Source organism: Stegostoma tigrinum, chromosome 3 (genome assembly GCF_030684315.1).
Source record: "Stegostoma tigrinum isolate sSteTig4 chromosome 3, sSteTig4.hap1, whole genome shotgun sequence".
In the NCBI taxonomy this organism is placed as follows: domain Eukaryota; kingdom Metazoa; phylum Chordata; class Chondrichthyes; order Orectolobiformes; family Stegostomatidae; genus Stegostoma; species Stegostoma tigrinum.
In genome coordinates this window covers 7,501,492-7,520,058 of record NC_081356.1, presented here as the reverse complement: position 1 = coordinate 7,520,058, position 18,567 = coordinate 7,501,492, and positions in this window count along the sequence as shown.

Genomic DNA, 18,567 nt, shown 5'->3' with positions numbered 1-18,567 from the left:
AGTTCTATGATATCTGACAATACTACACTCTAATTGGCCTCAGATGCATTGCTAAACCTTGTGTTAATAGAGGTAGAGATAACAAGGTGTAGAGCTGGATGAACACAGCAGGCCAAGCAGCATCAGAGAAGCAGGAAGGCAGATGTTTTGGGCCTAGACCCTTCTAGGCCTGAAACAACAGCCTTCCTGCTCCTCTAATGCTGCTTGAACTGCTGTGTTCATCCAGCTCTACACCTTGCTACCTCAGATTCTCCAGCATCTGCAGTTCCTGCTATCACTGTAACAGGAATAGAGGCTGTTTCACACAAGTATGCACATTAGCAGTAGACTGAAATTGTAACAAAAATTGTTATAAAAGGCGTTTTTAGTGAATTCTTCAATGCAATGATATAGTTCCAAGAAATAGTTATGACTCCCACGTAGGCACTACTTGTTGGAATGTGTTATCTGAATGCCAGCATTCTAACATATGGCCCTTTGCTGTTTCGAAAGGTAATACCCAACAACTAGTCTAACATGCAGCAGATGGATATCAGCCTCGACTCTCAATCCTTCAATCATTCCAAACAAGGCAGCACCATTGATACATTCAGCCTGCCACTAAAGTGACTGTGCATGTGCCAGAAAACAAGCAAAATCAGACAGACGCGTGTAGCCTTGAATGTGGCAGCAGCTACAAAATCACCTCATGCTGTACCAAAAGGCAGGAAGGATTCAAGAGTTTCCAACTGAAAGTGAGAAGTTAACCACAATAAAAACAAAAGAACTGTGGGATGCTGGAAAGCAGAAACAAAAACAGAAAACATTGAAAATGCTCAGCGTGTCTGGCAGCATCCTTGGAGTGAAGTCAGAGTTAATGTTTCGCGTCGAATTCTGAGGAAGGGTCAATCGACCTAAAATGTTAACTGATTTCTCTTCCCAGATACTGCCAAACCTGCTGAGATTTTCCAGCAATTTCTGGGTTTTTTTCCTGGAGAAGTTAACCATATCATTTACTGGTAGATCAGGAAAAAAAGTCCCATTCAAAGTTACTAAGAGGAAATATGGACGATAAGCCATTACCAGGCCCAAAATTTCAAAAAAAAATTAGAAAACTAACTTTGAGAACATTTTCTTTCAACATTATCCAGATAATTTTATTCCAACAATACAGAATGAAGAATCAGCAAAACATTGAGATAAGGAGTAGTTGGTTCAGTTAAAAAAGTTATGATGATGTAGCAGAGCATTGCAATGATGTGCGTTATTTATGTTGGGGAAAATTGTATGGCACTGAGGTTGTTCATCTGTGGCAACCCTGTGTATGATGTTTGTGCTTACAATGTTGTTTCATTAGTGAGCGCTTCTCATTAATTGTTAGTCTACCTTTGTCTGTGTATAGCCTCCTGCTCCTCTAACTGCTCCATTGTTTAACCTCTCTGGAAGGTAAGGTTATGCAGTATCTAGCAGACTACAACAAGCTTTGAAAACCTGGCAAGGCTGTACAATAAGTAATCTCTTAATTCCTCCAGGCATCTAAAATACTGCGTCATGATGTCTATTGCAGGTGTGATAATGATCGAGAAGACTACATGAGTCTCATTGTCCCTTTGCTCAGCATCTGTTCAAGCTGCCTCAGCGGTATTGTAAGCCAAGACCGAAGAAGGTTGCCCAGTCTCTCCTAGGAATTCTCATTGCTGTCTCCCTTCTTGTTCAAACAGCTCAGGTACACAGGATTATTATTGAATTTAGCCATCCTGGGCATCAGACACAAGGAAGAGATAGTAGGAACTGTTGATGCTGGAGAATCTGAAATAACAAGGTGTAGAGGTGGATGAACACAGGAGGCCAGGCAGCATCAGAGGAGCAGGAAAGCTGGCGTTTCAGGTCTGGACCCTTCTTCAGAGCCCCTTTTTCTGAAGAAGGGCCCAGACCCGAAACGTCAGCTTTCCTGCTCCTCTGATGCTGCCTGGCCTCCTGTGTTCATCAAGCACCACACTGTGCTGTCTCAGACACAAAGGAGACCTTCCTCTCTTCATGCTCTCTCAAACTCAGGACTATTGCTTGGAGAAAGCTAACCAGGCCGAAGCCCACTACTACTTTTCAGCTCTCCAACCGCCAACAGCTGTTGCTGTCTCCCCTAGTCATGGTTCCGATTTTTCATTTTTGACCTACCAGACTGGAGCTCTGTTCCAACTCATGGCTGATGCCTTTCTCTCTTTCTCTCTCTCTCTCTCTCTCTCTCTCTCTCTCTCTCTCTCTCTCTCTCTGTCTAATATGACGAGCCCTCTCTGGCTCAGTGTGCTGCCTGTTGTTCAGTACTGTCATCTAGGAGTTGCATGCCTGCTCCAGCTCCCATTCCTGGACCCCCAGACACACTCAGAGGCTCCCTATTCACATGGGCTAGCTTTCTTTTCTTTTCCCCTTTGTTTTCCTTTGTCCCTTCCTCACAACATCTGAATCTGCCTCTCCCCACTTCCCAAAGACTCTGCTTCCAACAGGAAGGGGTCCCAATGTGCTTTCCTATCCATCACCACCTGCAGTTGAAAGCTCCATTGCACTAAGTTAGGGCTATGACAAGCTTTCTTCCTCTAAGTGGAAGGTTGATGTTTGAGGTATCTTCTGCAGGAAAGTTGGAGCAGGTGTCACAACTGTCACTGTCTACCTGGTGACACGGAGCAAGAAAAAGAAGATTTTCTGGGGCATCCAAAGGTAGGTATGTTTGAAGTGAAATAGATGAACTAGAGAAGTCTATTTGGCCCTCATGCATGTCCCAGTATCTAATTAGATCACATATTCGCTGTAGCTAATATTCCAATTTATCTTCATTGTGTGGTAACATAGTAAGTAAGTCAGTGGGCAAGTAATTCACATTAGTTATTTAATATTTGTCCATGGGGAGTGAGTCACGCTGACAAATCCAATCTATCTGCCCTTGAGAAGGTGGTGGCAAGATGACCTCACGCTTGCACACAGTTCATCTAGTGTGGGTACATCCCCAATGCTATTAATGAAGGAGTTCCAATATGTTGGCTCAGCACCAATGAAGGAACAGGGATATAGAATCCCTACAATGTGGGAACAGGCCATTTGGCCCAATACGTCCACACCGCCCCTCCAAAGAGCATCCCACCCCGACTTATTCCCCGACCCCTGCATTCCCCCATGTCTAACCCACCTAACCTAAACATCCTTGCGCACTATGGACAATTTAGCATGGCCAATCCACCCTAACCTACACATCTTTGGACTGTGGGAGGAAACCCATGCAGACAGTCACCTGAGGCTGGAATCGAATCCGGGCCCCTGTCGCTGTGAGGCTGCAGTGCTAACCATTGAGCCAACATGCTGCCCTGGATATAATTTCATGTCAGGAATATATGTTACTTGACAGGAGATTGTAGATGCTCCCGTTCATGGGCATATGGGATCACATTGCCCGTGCACCTTAATATGTGGGAGATCAGCACAGGACTATTTTGTGAAATCAGTCTAGTTGTAGATTGAGCGAACAAAGGAATAAGAGGGTCACTATTCACGCCTAGAAGGTTTCAGACATGTTGTTTACTACTAATAAAGTTAATAAGAGATTAAGTGAAGCATATCATTCATGATGATTGGTGGAATACAAGAGCAGAGATGTATTGCTGAGGCTGTATAATGCTCTGAACAGACTGCATTTGGAATGTTGTAAGCAGTTTTGAAACATGTACCTCTGGCTTTGGAGGGGATCCAGAGGAGATTTACAAAAATAATCTAGGATATTGGGCTTGTCATTTGAGGAGTGAATGAGGCCACTGGATCTGTACTCAATTGTGTTTAGAAGGGTGAGGGTGTTCTGCTTGAAGCTTACAGAACACTGAGAAGTCTGGATAGAGTGAATGTGGGGAAGATGTTTTCAATTGTGGGAGAGACTAGGACCCCAGGGCATAGACTCAGAATGAAGGGACAAACCTTTCAAACTGAGATGAGGAGGAACTTCTTCAGCCAGAGGGTGGTGAGTCTGTGGAACTCCTTGCCTCAGAGGACTTTGGAGGCCAAGGCATTGAGTGTATTTAAAACAGAGATTGATTGGTTTTTGATGAGTAAGAGGATCAAGGTTTACAGAGAGAAAGCAGGAGAATGTGGTTGAGAAACATATTAGCTATGATCAAATGATGGGCCATGCCTGATGGGCCAAATGACTTTATTTTACTGTCATATCTCATGGTGTTATGGTTAAAATATGGTTAAATTTGGAAAGTACTTTGAAGAATCATTGATGTGATGCTGCAATACATCTTGTGGATGGTATACACTGGAAACGTTGTAGTCCCTGTGTGGAGGAATCAAGTGTTTAAAGTGATGATTAGAAGGAATGCAGTTTGTAAGGAGAAGGAAACTGAGACATCAAGACCCCATTAACATGTGATTTCAGAATTGTGATCTGAGTTTCTAGTAAAGAAATAAATCTACCCAGTCCCTGCTCCTGTACCCAAATCCTGTCAGTGCGAAGGCCATTTGTTTTCTCCGCTGCATGCTGGACCTACATGTTTACTTTCAGTGACTGATATACAAGGACATCCAGGTCTCATTGCAACTTTCCCTTTCCCAACCTATTGCCATTCAGATTCTAATCAGCCTCCATGATGTTGCTGCTGAAGTTGATAACCTCACCTCTATCCACACTAATCATCTGCAATACATTTACCCACTCAATCAACTTGTCCAAAACACACTGAAGCATCTCAGCATCCTCCGCACAGCTCACCCTTTCACTAACTCTGCCTCGTCTGCAAACGTGGAGATGTTACATTTTGTTCCTTCATATAAATGATTACTGTATATTGCGAATAGTTGCGTTCCAAACACTGATCCCTGAGCAGTCCCACACGTTACTAGCTGCCACTCTTGTACTTCTAGATGAAGTGGTCATGGGTTTGGAAGGTGCTGTCTGAGGTTGCAATACAATCCCTACAGTGTAGAAACAGGCCCTTTGGCCCAACAAGTCCACAACCGCACTTGGAGCATCCCGTCCATCCCCATATAATCCCCACCTAAGCTACACATCCCTGAACACTACGGGCAATTTAGCATAGCCAATCCACCTAGCCTGAACAGCTTTGGACTGCGGGAGGAAACGGAGCACCCGGAGGAAACCCACACAGACACGGGGAGAATGTGCAAACTCCGCACAGACAAGCACCCAAGGCTAGAATCGGACCTGGATCCCTGGTGCTGTGAGGCAGCAGTGCTAACCACTGAGCCACCGTGCCGCCCCCCAAGTATAGATCTTTTGTGAATTTCTTGCAGTGCATCTTGTGGATAGTTCACACTGCTGCTACTGAGCGTCAGTGATGGAGAGGGTGGATCCTTGTGGATGGGGGTCGTGCCAATCAAGTGGGCTGCTTTGTCCTGGACAGTGTCAAGCTTCTTGTGTGTTGTTTGAGCTGTACTCATCAAGGCAAGGGGGGAGTATTCCAACACCCTACTGATTTGTGCCTTGTAGATGGTGGGACAGGATTTGGAGAGTCAGGAGGTGAATTACTCACTGCAGTAGTCCTAGCTTCTGATCTAATTTTTTAGCTGCTGCATTTAGATGATAGCCCAGTGAGTTTCTGATCATTGGTAACTCCCAGGATGTTGATAGTGTGGGATTTCAAAGAATTCTAGTAAATTTGTTAAACATGATTTCCCTTTTGTAAATCCAAGCTAACTCTATCTGTTCTTTTAGACTTGATAGAAGGATATTTGCAAATCCGTTGAACAGACTCCATGGAAGAGAAAACAGTTCTTGTGGAATCTGAATGGGTCTTCATGTCCACCATCATATTACTTGAACAGGATCCACCTTTCACAGACTCATGATCCAAGTACTGAGGCCTTCTATACTTTGTTAATATTGTTACATAAACTATGGGCTGGGGTTTAGATTGAGGCAATGTAGGCCTGTAGTAGATAACTGGGCTCATCCCATAGCCTAAAACAGATTACAGGTTATGAAGAAGAGTGCTGTTGGGTGTGAAACGTTACCTCTGTTTCTCTCTCCACAAATGCTGCCAGACTTATTGTGTTTTGACAGCAATTTCTGTTTTCATACATTGCACATTAGTTTGCCAGAGGCCAGCCATCTCCGATATATTTTAGGGTAGGGTGATGATGGTTCGGCTGCACAAGGGAAGTTCTGACAAAGAGTAAGAAGCAAATTGGGGAAATTTAGATCGTGGATGATAAATTTCTGTATTCCTTTTACAATACGACGAAAGTCTCGAACTTCTGGGATGAGCTGCTTGGCCTGCTGTGTTCATTCAGCTCCACACTTTGTTATCTCGGATTCTACAGCATCTGCAGTTCCCATTATCTATGAACTCTGAGACAGAACTTCTTTCCATGATCAGATCCAGGCACTGTCTGGTAATCCTCATAGACTCAGATATTTGTAGAACTTGTGTTACAAGTTGATACGTCAGGTGGGCTTGAAAGCTGTGCTTTCTCAAATAATGGAGGGAAGGGAATATCTACCTGAGCAGGAAACCTCTCTTAGGAACCATGTTACAATACAAAAAGAGAGCCTGGTCATGAAATGGGCTAAATGTTAAGGCATGACCAACTGGGACTGCAGTTTCTCCAAGTGATTGACCATATGCCCCTCAAATGGATGCCCATAGCTAAGAAAATAAATCCCATGGGTTTTTTTGCTATTAATAGGAAATATGACCATTGCAAGCTAGGCTAGTGTTTATTGCCCATCCCCTGTTGCGCTGCCTAATAGCCCTCAATTTGTTTTTGGTGGTAGAGACGCGGTGAACCAAAGAGCCTCTACTGTACAGTATATGATTCCGTGATTCTATAATCTTGCGGCTACAACACCAGGTGGCTACAACACTGGTGTTGTCATTTTCCTCTTCAATTAGAGAGGGGAAAAAAAGTACAGTTAAAACAAAAAAACAGCAGTACTTGATTGTTGCGCACCTCACCCTGAAGTAGACAGGACGGATCAGGCCAATATGACTTGTTTGCTAGTTTGTTTGCTTTTTTTTGCCTTCTGGGATCTTGCTTTGCAATGTAGGCCACCAATGCTGATGCTGATGCTGAGGAGATAGTGACCATGGTGGTCAGCATTTCATCCAGCAGGGGTTCCTGAAAAATGGTGACAGAGGACTCTCACTTGCTCTCCAGTCACTGGTAGCACTGGCCCTATTGTGTCTATTGACTGTTGTCCGATGAGTATGGTGTTCTTATTTATTCACTGGATGAGAATGTTGCTGGCTCAGCCGGCATTTATTGCCCATCCTTAATTGCCCAGATGCAGTTAAGAATCAATCACATTTTGTATAAAGGGTGGATAGGGTTTAATATGTTACCCAATATATGGCTTTACACATTTTGGACAAGAAATATATGCTGGCTCAAAAGAAAATGGAATTTCCCCTAATTATTCATCCAGGGCGAATCCAATTGACTGATAAATACAGAGATAGTAGGAACTGCAGATGCTGGAGAATCTGAGATAACACGGTGTGAAGCTGGATGAACACAGCAGGCCAAGCAGCATCACAGGAGCAGGAAAGTTTGATGTTTTGGGTTGAGACCCTTTTTCAGAAGGGTCTCGACTGATAAATATACTTCAGTTTTTTTAATTAACACATTAGCTTTTGCATAAGTCAAAATCTAATGTGAATCTGTGCGTCCCACCTTCACGTTTAGTTTGATGCTCTGTAAAAATTTTACTTGCACATTGTTCGACCTTAATGGAGGAACCAAATTCAATAATATGATCCAAGTTAGGTAGTGGTATGATCAAACAAAAAGAGCATCCTATATGTGTCACAAATCTGAAGGAGAGCTGATATATATTTTGCTCATGGAACACAGTTATTTACTGCAGCTAAATGGAACTCACATCTTTATAACTGAATGGGGAGTAAAGACTGCATGGTTCTTCTCAGGTTCTGGTAAAGCCTGAAATAGCTATTATCCAATGACTCATCTGATCATGTCAGTCGCTGCATGTAAATTCCACCCATATTGTAAACACTTTGAGGAGCAGTAAAAATTGGATGTTGCTGTAAAGAATGTAAGAAAAAAAAAGCCATAAGAAAATGTGCATTATCGTAGAAGTAACAAACTCCAACAAATATTGAATTTGAAACTAAAGCCTTTCTTAAAGTATGAGCTCATCTGAGGCCAGGAACAGAAAATAATTACCTTGACTTTTGTTTGCACAGTAAAGCTTGCCTCTTCATGGGTCAAGAATGCCCTTTTACAATCCATGGAGATTCCTGCAAACTTGACCATCTTGCCATTTTGGCAATGAGGTAATAGGGCAAGGTAAATTTAGTTGGAGAAAATAGGAAGTAATATGTTGTAGAACCATTATAAATAAGCCTTACATCATTAAGAAGAGGTCTTGGGACACAATGGGTAGCATCCTTACCTCAGGGACAGAAATTCCAAGATTGAATCACATAACCAGAACTTGTTGGCCATGTTGGCCGATATAACATTGCCAAACAAGTTGATGATCAGTTTATAAAACTCCTAAAACACATCATAGAGTCATATAGCACAGGAACAGGCCCTTTGGCCCAACTTGTTCATGCCAACCAAGTTTCCCAAACTGAATGAGTCCCATTTGCCTTCATTTGGCCTGGATCCCTGTGAACATTTCCTATTCATGTACCCGTTCAAATGTTTTTTAAATTTTGTAACAGTATCTGCAGCCACCACCTTCCTGGTCAGCTATCCTGCAAAAGGTAATGGCAAGCCAGAGTACTACTTCTCCCACAATTATAAAGTAGCAATTGCTCAGAGCAACCTAGTAAAATAAAGAACAAAGTCAGAAATTGCTGGAAAAGCTCAACATCTGGCAGCATCTGTGAATTAAAATTAAGAGTTACCGTTTCAAACCCAGTGACCCTTCCTTGGAACTGATGGTGGCCAAGAAAACATTTGATTATATGCAGAACATAAGGAGGGGGTGGGATAGGAAGTAAATGATAAGATAGACCCTATAGAGAGACGAACAGCTGCACACACAAAGGAGTTGATAATATGTAATGTCAGGTAACAAACTCTGCAGTGAAAGAACAGCATCCACAGTTCTTTTGGTTTTGATTTCGTAAAACAAATCACTGATTTTCTGAAGAAGTGCCCAGACCCGAAACGTCAGCTTTCCTGCTCCTCTGATGATGCTTGACCTGTTGTGTTCATCCAGCTCTACACCTTGTTACCTCAGATTCTCCAGCATTGGCAGTTCCTACGATCTCGAAATAACTGTGGATGATGGAAATCTGAAACAAAACCAGAAATTACTGGAAGAACTCAACATGCCTGGCAACATCTATGGAAAAAAACAAACAGAGTTAACATTTTGAGTCCAGTGACCCTGCTTTCAAATTATTGGCCATTAGGAAGGGTGGTATATGTGTTGAAGATATATATTGTGGTTGGGAGATGAGGAGTAAGTGAATAGGCGGAGATAGAGCCCAGAGACAGAGAAAACGAGAGATAGAGAAAGAGAGTTAGGCATATGGATAGATAATGGTAAGCCAGGGAGAAAGAAATGTCGATGATAGGGACCATAATAGATAAAAATGGGTTATCTCTGTTGGAAATACCATGACAGAGTCGGGGTTGTGGGTATGGGTAAAGGACTTAGAGGAAAGCGTTCAGGTTCTAAAATTATTGAACTCCATGTTGTGAAGACGGGTCACTGGACCCGCAAAGTTAACTCTGCTTTCTGTCTACAGATGCTGCCAGACCTGCTAAATTGCTCGGGGGACCTCTTTAGCCTATGTACCCTGTACCACTTCCCTCTGCGGCATCTGTGCCTGAGCACAGAGAAATCTACTCCCCCTTTGTAAGATTTTTCATCAGCATCTACAGTTGTAACCACCAATCATGTGGCTTGCCTGCTCCTCTACTTTGTTACAACAATGTTTTCAAATGTTATAATGCTTTCCATAAAAATACTGCCCAATATACTTTGTTGTAAGGCTCCAAGCCCATGTAATACTGTTGAAAATTGTCAATGAAACTTTCAATCACTGGCATACTATCCAAGTGACTGCTCTTTATTCATGGATAATAAAACCTATTCCTGAAAGATTCAACAATGATTGCAACAAGCCACATGCACACTCAAGGCTTCTGTCACTTCACTGCTGACTTTCCATAATTGGTATTTGGATTAGCTTCCCATCACATTTCAGTGACAAAATGTAAAGTTACAAAATGGAATCCCAGAGGAGAGTAACAACAAACTCAAAAGCAGTTTGCCAATTGCATATCAGATTGTGTCCAGGGATGGTTTGTTGCATTTTCCAAATCACTTCTGTTTTTGTTCACTATTCTCATCAATTTTCTCCTCTCCCTGCTGCAGTCGCACAGGCATCAGTTGCCTTTTCTCACTTACCCATGGCCTCTTGACATGTGCCCCTTGACATTGGACCATAGCATCACCAAGGCTGAGACTGATATTATCTCTCCCCACAATTAACGTATGCACATTTCCAAGATCAGTAGACATTAAGCGGAAGCCTGCATCATAGACCTCCTTGACACATAGACACAAAGGCTAATGCCTTATTCACTGCCCTTGCTGTGTCAGCTAATTGTGTTGTGCAATTGTACAAGTGTTTGAAGGGGTTAATGCTGAGGAATGCACAAAGCATCACTCAATGTGATGATGCCATATGGACTCAAGAAGAGAAACAGCTCTGTCCCTCGTTGGGATAAAAGCAACATCAAGGTCCTGCTCAATAAAAGCAAGATATTGGGGCTGCTGGAAATCTGGAAACAAACACAAAGAATGCTGGAGAAACTCAGCAGATCTGGCACCATCTATAGAGAGAGGTCCAGAGTTAACATCTGCAGTCCAGTATGACTCTTCTCAGAACTGTAAGGATGAATGTAAGATATTATCACAGAGAACTCCTACAGAGATGCCCTTGGTTGAATATATTATTCTTCAATACAACAGCCATTTCCTTTTATGCTAGGTATTGCTCCAACCAGTGACTGCAGTTTTCCCCAATTCTCATTGAATTTAATATTGCTAGGAGTCCTCAATGCCAACTTGGTCAAGTTGAACAGTCATCTTCAGTTCTTTTTTGGAATTCAGTTCTTTTCCATATTTGGGCTAAGACCGTAAAGAGCTGAATGGTCCTTGAGGACCCAAACTGAACGTTGCTAGCTGAATTAAATTTTACTACTCATGAACATAAATTTTGGGAATCCCTTAGTGGTCTGAAGGCCACAAAACTAAAAACACAGGAGATTACACAAAGGAAATTGAAAGTTTATGCATGTTTTTGTCTGCTTGTAAAAGAAGCCACAACCAATGTGTAATGAAGTTCTACCTTACATCTGTTTATAAAGTCTGAACATTACCGAAACTAGAGTTTCAAAGCTATTAATTAATAACAAAATGGCAAACTTTATGCTTGCAGCTTAGTCTGGAATTACGACCCACAGCATGAACAGTTCTGGCTGTTGCTCTGAAAGTGATCAGAGTTCTCACATCTAGTGTTGTAAGCACATTCTAGGGAGTCACAGCTTGCTTCTTTCCAAACAGCCAATTTTCAGTGCATTTTTATAAGGCAAGTCACTAATGCTCTCATTAAACCAGGCAAGTTCAATCTATATAATGAACAATGTCCCTCAGCCAGATGTATGAAAGGACTGAAGTATTTTTCAGAATTCCCAGGTTCTCCAAGGTTGCTATGACTACTGATTTGATTGTGTGGCATTCTAAGTCCCAAATGTAAACCTCCAAATTCATATAGAACCCAGATGCTTGCATTCCCTGGATATAAAGGTTATTTATGATGACAAGCAGGGCTTCTTGCAGACAAATCTATGACATTGTGGAAGGTGCTGTCATAATGCCTTTTATAGTTGTCCCAGCTGTATGTCAACAGCAGAGGCAAAGCCCAAGAGAGCTGTTGGGTTATGAGGATTACCCATTATTATATGGCTCATGACACCAAGTTGTAGAAATTGCAACATGCTCTTGAATACAAACACGAGAATTAAACTTGTATTAGACTGCTGAAGTCATATAACTCTGGCTACATCACATTTGGAACATTGTGAGCTGTTTTGGGCCCCATATCTAATGAAAGATGAGTTGGGCTTGGAGGGCTCCAGGGAATGAAGGACTTGTCATATGAGGAACAGTTGAGGACTCTGGGTCTGCACTCAGTGGAGGTTAGAAAGATGCGGGGGAAATATGGTTGGAGCTTACCAAATACTGAGAGGCCTGAATAGAGTAAATATGGAGAAGATGTTTCTATTATTAGGAGAGATTAGGAGAGTGCAGCATCAAAGTGAAAGTAGGGCTCTTCAGAACTGAGATGACAAGGAATTTCTTCAGCCAGAGAGTGGTGAATATGTGGAACTCATTGCCACAGAAGGCTGTGGAGGGCAAGTTACTATGACAGAGATAGATAGTAAGGGGTCAAGGGTTATGGGAAGAAGGCAGGAGAATGGGGTTCAGAAACATTTCAGCCATAATCGAATGGTGGAACAAACTTGATGGGCCGAATGCCCTAATTCTGCTCCTACATCTAATGGTCTTATGGACTAAAGAAAACAAAAAAAAAGGTTCCAATGATGCGATGGATTTGAGGATGCCTTGCAGTATATTTCTAGACCATCATTACAAAGCCTAGAAAAATAATTTTATGATTATGCAACCAGGAAAGAAACAGTGGTCAATGTCCCAGAGAATGCTACACAGCCTGATAATGGCACTCATGCAGACATAAACCAATCCATAAAGCAGAAGTGGTGGCCATGAATGTTAGATAGATGACTCACAGTCATATCCATAGAGTCATAGAGCCAAACAGAACTGAAACAGACCCTTTGGCCCAACCAGTCCATGCCAAGCATAATCCCAATCTAAACTTTTCCCAACTGCCTGCCCCGGTCCATATCCCTCCAAACCTTTCCAATTCATTAATCCATTCAAATGGCTTTTAAATTGCACCCTTCATCAGGAAGTTCATTCCACACACGAACCATTCTCAGTGTAAAAAATTAGATCTGATTTATTTTTCAAATTTCTCTCCTTTCATCTTAAAAATGTACCCCTGGCCTCGAAATTTCCCATCTCAGGGAAAAGTCATCTGCCATCAAACCCATCTATGTTTCACACTATTTTATAAACTTCTATCAGGTCAGCTCTTAAACTCTTGACAGAGTGGGATGGCTAGCAGATTTAGAGAAGTGATTACACTGCAGGATCAGTCAGATAGATGGGTGACTGTCAGGAAAAGGCAAGAAGATAGTTTCAAAGTCCATGGTGGCTATTCCTCTAACAAATAGACATTCAGCACACACTCACAGGTAAATAAACCACATTATTAGTAAGCCTCAATGAGGAAACAAACAGTGATACTAAACGGGAATAGGCTTTATTCTGTGGCACTGATAATTTCGCTGAAATTTTAGTTTACAACCTCGAAGTGTATGTTCCTGATAGGTTGAAAGGATCACTTTGAGTAAGCTGTTTGTTGATAATATTAAGATCCATAGCATAGAGGCATCCATAGTCATAAATACAGGGAAGCTCAATAACTATCCTTCAGTATACTGAATAATTTAACAGATAAACAAAATAATTGCAGCTCACTTTTAATATAAATAAATGTTCACTTATATTTATTGAAACAAGAGAAATGAAGAAAAAGAAGTACAAGATGAAAGAATACTTCTTACAAAATAGGATAATGCAGACGAATCCTGATATGAGTAACATTAATTTCCTGAGCTCTTTTATTTTGTGGTATCATAATCAAGGGAAACAATCAAATACAAGAAGGCACATTGAAAGGATCAAATTTAGATGTGAGTTGTACCGTAAATGGCAGAAACCGTAGGAACATAAACATACAGATGGATCTGGGTGTGCAGGTCCACAGTTGCCTAAAAGTGGCAACACAGGTGATTAAGAAGGCATATGGCATGCTTGCCTTCATTGGCCAGGGCATGGAGTGCAAGAGTTGGCAAGCCATGTTGCAGCTGTGTAAAATCTTTGTTAAGCTGCATTTGGAATATTGTGTGCAGTTTTGGTTGCCACATTACCAGAATGTCATGGAAGCTTTGGAGATAATGCTGAGAAGGTTCATTGTCTAGCCTGGATGGCATTGGCTATGAGGAAAGGTTAAAAAGACTAGGACTGTTTTCCTGTAAAGACAGTGGCTGAGAGGAGGCCTGATAGAGGTCTACAAAATTATGAGAGGCATCAATAGGATGAACAGTCAGAGGCTTATTCCTCGGGTTGAAGGCTCAATTATAAGGGTATGCAGGTGCAAGTGAGAGAAAAAAAGTTTAGGGGACAAGTGCGAAGAAATATTTTCACGCTGGGAGTAGTGGGATCCAGGAATGCTCTGCCAGAGGAGGTAGTGGAAGCAGGCATGTTGGCAACATTTAAGAGGCATCTGGGTGGTTACATGAATAGGGAGGGAATAGAAAGTTACAGACCAAATAAGGACAAAAGGTTGGTATTTTAGATTAGTTAGGGCATGATGATTGGCACAGACTTGGAGGGCCGAAGGGCCTGTTCCTGTGCTGTACTTCTCTTTTGTTCTTTTGTTCTTTTTTGAAAGTGTTAAGGTTCAATTCTTTGAAAAAAAGACAACTGAATAGAGACTGCAGGCAATGCTCCACTTGGAATATAACAAAGTGTGGGGCTGGATGAACACAGCAGGCCCAGCAGCATCATAGGAGCACAAAAGCTGACGTTTCAGGCCTAGACCCTTCTAGGCCCGAAACATCAGCTTTTGTGCTCCTGAGATGCTGCTTGGCCTGCTGTGTTCATTCGGCCCCACGCTTTGTTATCTTGGATTCTCCAGCAACTGCAGTTCCCATTATCTCTCTCCATTTGGAATGTGATGGACAATTTTAGTATGCTCTCTTTCAGAAGTGCAATTCTGTTGAGAAAAGAGATCAGAGATCTCAGGATGGAAACAGGGAGTTGGTTATTCAGCACACCCTCCAATCATTCAAGAAATCTGATGGCTGACCTGTGAGCTACATCTGCCTCTGTCCCAGATCTTTTTGCACCTTTGTCTGACAGCAAGTTTCAATTTCAAATTGGAAATTGAACTCCCACCAATTGTAATTTGAAAGCTAGAATTTGAAATTTCTCCCTTCTTGTGTGGAAGTGTTTGCCTACTTCAATCTTCAAAGAGTTGGCTCTAAGTTTTGGATGGTGTCGCCTAATTTAGATTTCAACTAGCAGAATAACTTCTCTTTACTTTTCCAGGATTGGATTACTGTTAATTATAATTTGAGGAGAAAGATGAAATGGGTTATGTGGTTAGATTTGAATTGAGAGCTGAGCTTCTGCTCTTAGATACTCTGAGCATTTGGAAAGTGGTGACAGAATAGGCTCTAGTCAGCACTGGATTCACAAAAGGGAAATCGTGCTTGACAAATCAACTGGAGATATTTTGAGGATGTGACCAGAAGAATTGACAAGGGTGAGTCAGTAGATATTGTGTATCTGGAATTTCAAAAGGCTTTTGACAAGGTTGCACAGAAGAGATTAGTCAGGAAAATTAAAGCTCATGTGTGTGGGGCTAGTGTACTAACATAGATAGAGAACTGGTTGGCAGGCAGGAAGCAGAGGGCTGGAATAAATGGGTCCTTTTCAGAGTGACAGGCAGTGACAAATGGAATACCACTTGGTTTAGTGCTGGCATCCCAGCTGTTCACAATATACATTAATGATTTTGGTAAAGGAATTAAATGCAATATCTCTAAATGTGCAGGTGACACTAAGCTGGGTGGCAATGTGTACTGTAAGGATACTAAGAGGCTGCAGGTTGACTTGGACAGGCTGGCAGAGTTGGCATGTAAGTGCATCAGACGGTGAGGAAAGCTAATGTCATGTTGGACTTCATAGCAAGAGGATTTGAGTATTGGAGCAAGGATGTCTTGCTGCAGTTTATACAGGGCCTTGGTGAGGCTACACCTTGAGTATTGTGTGCAGTTTTGGCCTCCTAATCCAGCAAAGGTTCACCAGACTGATTCCCGGGATGGCAGGACTGAAAAATGAGGAAAGACTGGGCCTACTGAGCTCATACTTGCTGGAATTTTGACAAATGAGGTGGGGAGATCTCATAGAAACATATAAAATCCTGATATGACTAGACAGGCTAGATGCGGGAAGAATGTTCCTCATGTTAGGGGAGTCCAGAACAAAGGGTTACAGTCTAAGAATAAGGGGTAAGCCATTCAGGGCTGAGAAGAGGAATAATGTCTTTCCTCAGAGAGTTGTGAACTGTGGAATTTGCTACCAAGGTTGTTGGGGCCAGTTAATTAGAAAAGTTTAAGAGGGTGCTAGACATAACCCTTATGACTAAAGGATCAAGGAGTAGGGACAGAATGTGGGAATGGGACACTCACATTGCATGATCCACCATGAAGGCTTGAAGGGCCGAATGGCCTACCCCTGCACCTGTTTTCTATGTTTCTATGTTTTTCTCAATGAAAAATTCAGGAGTACGTACTTCAGGCCTTGGTTGGATTTTCCCATTGTAATTGAATGGCCGCTGTGTCTGTACCTAGCTACAATTACTTCCAAAAAAGAATGCTTTCATCATGATGGTCTGCAAAGTAATGAAATGGTTGGCATCTTTCTTGTCCCAGCATCAATCACTACTGCTTCAACTCCATTAGATCATTTACATCCAACATAATGTATCCACTACAGAAAATCTCATGCTCTTCCTTCCAAACCTGGTTACCTCAATGCTCTGCTAGTTAGTGTCCTATCCTCCATTATTCTCACCTTATTCAAAACTCTGCCATCCTATCTCTCGATTATTTCTTCTCATCTGCTATCCAGCCCTTATTGACTTAAATTGACCTCGTTGTTCAAAATTGTGAAGTTTTATCCTTGTGTTTAAATTACTCTATGGCTTCAGCCTTTCTTATCTGTGTAACTTCCTCCAGTTCTACAAAAACACTTCCTGCTCCTCTGATGCTGCTTGGCCTTCATCCAGTTTTGCACCTTGGTATCCCTTCCTATGACTCTTGTTTAACCCCAATGTCATTCACCCCATCTTCGACAATCAATAGTTTAGCCCCTTATGTGCCAAATTCTCCTCATAAACTTTTCCATCTCCACTCGCTTCCTTCAGGCCTTTCTTCAAAGCTTACCACTTTGCTTCTTAGTCTGAGATAATGGGAACTGCAGATGCTGGAGAATCCAAGATAATAAAGTGTGAAGCTGGATGAACACAGCAGGCCAAGCAGCATCTCAGGAGCACAAAAGCTGCCAAGCAGCATCTCAGGAGCACAAAAGCTGACGTTTTGGGCCTAGACCCTTCATCGGAGAGGGGGATGGGGTGAGGGTTCTGGAATAAATAGGGAGAGAGGGGGAGGCGGACCGAAGATGGAGAGAAAAGAAGATAGATAGAGAGGAGAGTATAGGTGGGGAGGTAGGGAGGGGATAGGTCAGTCCAGGGAAGATACAAAGGTCAAGGAGGTGGGATGAGGTTAGTAGGTAGGAGATGGTGGTGTGGCTTGGGGTGGGAGGAAGGGATGGGTGAGAAAAAGAACAGGTAAGGGAGGCAGAGACAGGCTGGACTGGTTTTGGGATGCAGTGGGTGGAGGGGAAGAGCTGGGCTGGCTGTGTGGTGCAGTGGGGGGAGGGGACGAACGGGGCTGGTTTTGGGATGCGGTGGGGGAAGGGGAGATTTTGAAGTTGGTGAAGTCCACATTGATACCATTAGGCTGCAGGATTCCCAAGCGGAATGTGAGTTGCTGTTCCTGCAACCTTCAGGTGACAGCATTGTGGCAGTGCAGGAGGCCCATGATGGACATGTCATCTAAAGAATGGGAGGGGGAATGGAAATGGTTCGTGACTGGGAGGTGCAGTTGTTTATTGCGAACCGAGCGGAGGTGTTCTGCAAAGGGGTCCCCAAGCCTCCGCTTGGTTTCCCCAATGTAGAGGAAGCCACACCGGGTACAATGGATACAGTATACCACATTGGCAGATGCTTCTTAGTCTGATGACTTCATTTTTCTCCACTTGCTCTGTAGTTGTTTTACTTGTGTCACTGTGAAGAACCTTGGGTGGTGGTCTTCATATTAGAAATGCAAGAGGATGTCAACGTGTTGTTCAGCAGCTTTGGTTAAGCAAGGTAAGCAAAGTTGCCATTGTCCAATAACACCACAGGAATGCACTCGCATCAGTGGGGGGCAAGGGGGGGGGGGGAAGGGGGAGAGAGAGAGAGAGAGATGAGATGACCTGTGTTTATTTAAACTGAGGGTCACCACATCTCAGGTGTGGGAGGAATTTAAGAAGGAGCGTCCTGCATGTTAACCTCAGCCTGTGCAGGGATTGAACCAACACCCGGGGCATCACTCTGTATTGCATCTAACCAACCTCCTGGTATGACTGACTGCATAACTGGCCACATCTGCTTAACCAATCACATCACTAACAGCATTGATGACAGCAGAACAAGTGTACTGTGGATCGCTGATTACTTTCCAGCATAGCCAAGAGCACTGGGGTCAGCTACAGCATCCTGGCAGCTGGAGAGTTGCCTAACATCAGAAACATGCTGCATGAAAAATGTCAGT